This window comes from Lepisosteus platostomus, chromosome 7 (assembly GCF_059453375.1).
Source record: "Lepisosteus platostomus isolate fLepPlt1 chromosome 7, fLepPlt1.hap1, whole genome shotgun sequence".
NCBI lineage: Eukaryota > Metazoa > Chordata > Actinopteri > Semionotiformes > Lepisosteidae > Lepisosteus > Lepisosteus platostomus.
The window spans coordinates 22,760,265-22,763,701 of record NC_142617.1 but is presented as its reverse complement, the minus strand read 5'-3'; the positions used below and the strand labels follow the sequence as shown (position 1 = coordinate 22,763,701).

The 3,437-nt window shown below is 46.8% G+C and overlaps 1 pseudogene; it reads left to right on the top strand.

Moving 5' to 3' along the window:
• Positions 1-563: 563 nt before the first annotated feature.
• LOC148658475 (uncharacterized) lies at positions 564-1,498 on the top strand (annotated as a pseudogene).
• The last annotated feature ends 1,939 nt before the right edge of the window (positions 1,499-3,437 follow it).

Here is a 3,437-nt window from a genome sequence, read left to right as displayed (position 1 = left end):
TGTTCTCACGCGGGTTTGATGAGTCCGGGACTCATAAAGAACTTATCTTAACACAGACGTGTGGTTTTTGCTCTGCGGAGTAGTAAATGTGATAAGGTTCTAAAGTAAGGCACCGATCTGTAAAAATGGGAAATGAAAATTCGAAGACGGAAACAGGACCGAGCGGTCCTGCGAAGTACATGTACAGGGAATTTGGAGAAAGGGGAATAAAGTGTCTTCCATCGTGGAGTAAGTTAGGTTTTCCAGAAAATGGTAGTTTTAGTACCAGGCAGATACAACAACTAGAAGAACAGTTATAAGAAAAAGAGAAGAAGGGAAATAAGAAAGTCGAATGGAAGTGTTTTGAGCTATGGAAAATTGAGGCGCAAGTTAGAGAAAGACAAAGTACGTTAGGCAATAGTGGAAAGAAAACTGAAACGCCCATGAATATAGTGGGAAGAGAATATGGGTTAATATACTGTCAACCTTTTTCCGATAATATGTCAGGATGGACAAATGAGAGATAGCCCCGTGTAGGTAGTTTTCAGCCATTTCAGCCATGGGCCATACAATTATTACACGAAATGACAGATTCACTTAACCCAGAGGTTAACCCAGGGGGTCGCTCCGCAGATCTTTCTGCCGTTCCGCGTCCCCAGTCCATGGAGGAGGGAGAGGGGGTGCTCCACATGCCAATGATTGAATGTCCTAATTCCCGCACCGGTGAGAATGAGGAACCTACTGTCCTCGTTTATCGCCCATGGAAATTAACTGAGTTGGCGGGAGTTATTGGGGAGCTGCCAAACCCCAAAACCAATGGGCGTAAGCACACAACAGCCCTGAGACGGCTAGTAGCACAAAGCAGACCCACGAGCGGAGAGCTAGAGACTATTTTTATAAAGACTTTGAAGCTTGATTATGGTGATGTAAGGGGAGATGATCAAGATGAATTTAACCCTGACCACCCATACAGCAGCGACGCTGGCAGTATCTATCAGACCCAGCTTAAAGCCATATGTCGCAGAATAGAGCCTAAATACAAGGGGAAAGTGGACTGGGTAGTGCTAAGGCGAAGTAACCAGAAACCCGGGGAAACCTGTAATGACTTTTTGGAGAGATTGACTCCTCTCTTTAGTAATCTAAGTGGCCTGTCTGAACCCCCAGCAGGAGAGGCAGGATCAGTTTATGAAACCCAACTCACTAACCTTTTTGTAGAGGGACTGCTTCCAGAAATAAGTGGGATGGTAAAAGCTACCTGTATAGGCTGGGACACTGCCCGATTAGCAGAAGTATGTCGCCATGCTTATCATGCTGAAAGACAGCTAACAGACAAGAGAGAGCGAAAAGCCCGAAAGGATTATTATCAGCTTCACCAGCTGCAAATGGCTCAGTTACAGTTTTACCAGGGTGACCAGAACAGAGGGAGAGGACAGCGCGCCAGCGTGGCCAAAGAGGAAGAAGCAAAAGCCCGAGAGGGGACTTCTAGACTTGCTTCAAGTGTGGACAGATGGGACCCTGAACACAACACAGCGAAACGAAGAAGCGACAGCAACAACTGGGATCTACCACCACCACCTCCACCTGTGGTAACCGTGAGCTCACCCTGGCAGGAGGAAAAAAGGGACTGACGTTCATCGCAAGCTGAGATAGGGCCTGAGGGCACCGAGACTTTTATCTTACCTGCCCTCTCTTCCCCGTCTCAGCTACCCAAGGTCACTTTATACATAAATGGAGACCCTTATGAGTTTTTAGTGGATACCGGAGCCACACATTTGTTACTCAGAGACAATATCTATAGGTTCAACCCCTCCTCAAAATCCATTTTAACAATAGGGGTAACGGGACATCCCACAAAGTCTTATTTTACTGCACCCCTGACAGTGGAATGCCAGCAGCATGGGTTTGGGCCTGGTAACCACTCCTTCCTCCTTTCTAAAGAGTGCCCTGTTAATTTGTGTGGTTGCAGATTTACTCTGCAAAATGGGCCTCACCATCGTCTGTTCAGAGCAAGGGCTTGAGCTAACCCGCAATGAAGACTGCTTGCCACGCACCATGTTAATGCAACACTCACCCACAGTCCCTGACTACTACTACAGCTGGGACTTAGTGCAGGATGAGGAACAAACACCACAACTTCTTTTACAAAAAATAAAAAGACTGTGGTCAGGCCAAGGTGATTTTCAGGACGTGAGCAATTTACATTGTACAGCAGAGGTTAGTTTTGCAGGTCCAGATGAGGAATTTGAGATAGCGTGGTTCGGTGATGGACTGTGTAGTGATAGGATAAAAAGCAATGGGTATTTAATTTCGACAGACTTTGCAGCGTTAGCTATTATCTTAACAGAGGAGCAGAAGACACTTAATGGAGCGGGATCACACCCTCATGTTTCCCTTGCTAAGGCATCGGGTTTTCACTGGCAGGACGTGGGCAGTTTTGTCCAACGGTGTGTTGAGAGCTGTTCGTGGTCAGCTCCAGACTTGAGGGGAGTTAAATATAATGCCACCCTCCAGGCCAGTTGGTGCCCATACTCAGCGATCCTTCAGACCTGGAGGACAGTGCATCTCACGGCTCCAGATGATCAGATGGGTGCATTGTTTGTGTCTGCCTCTGTTGACACTTCCCATCCCGCACTGGAGGGGTTGCCCACAAATATGATGTGGGATTAATAGAGGGGGCTTCCCCGTTCGAAGTAAAACCCAAGTCCACCTATAGGCCGAGTAAGCCCCAGTATCCGCTCAGGCCAGACGCTGAGGTTGGGCTTAAACCTGTGGTCGAACAGCTGGTCGCCGCAGGAATTTTGATTCCCTGCCCAACATCTCCCTGTAACACTCCACTGTTCCCCGTGAAAAAGGCTGATGGGGAATCCTGGCGCCCGGTGCAAGATTTAAGAGCAGTAAATGCAGCCATATATGCTTGAGCTCCTGTTGTTCCAAATCCAAACACTATTTTGTCATCTATCCCCGGGGACTCAAAGGTTTTTTCTGTAATAGATTTGGCAAATGCATTTTTTAGTATCCCAGTACACTCTGAGTCCCAGTTCTGGTTTGCTTTCACGTTTCAAGGAAAAAAGTATACTTGGACTCGTATGCCTCAGGGGTATGCCGAGGCTCCTACTGTATTTTCCTCTGCATTGCAGGACTGTCTCTCAGGGTTTGGGTTTAAAAACGGTAGTGCACTAGTGCAGTATGTTGATGATTTGTTGATTTGCTCTCCGAGTGAAAGCGCTTGCGTTCAGGATACTAAAGATCTTTTAAATTATCTTGCCAGTATTGGAAATAAAGTTTCACTATCAAAGCTGCAGCTTGTTAAAAAGAATGTACGATATTTAGGTCATGACATTTCTGCAAATTCACGCTCCATTGGCACGGAGCGAATAACTGCGTTCCAAAAAATTCCAAAACCCCGCACCAAGAAGGAGATGATGTCCTTCTTAGGCTGCACAGGTTACTGTAGGGCG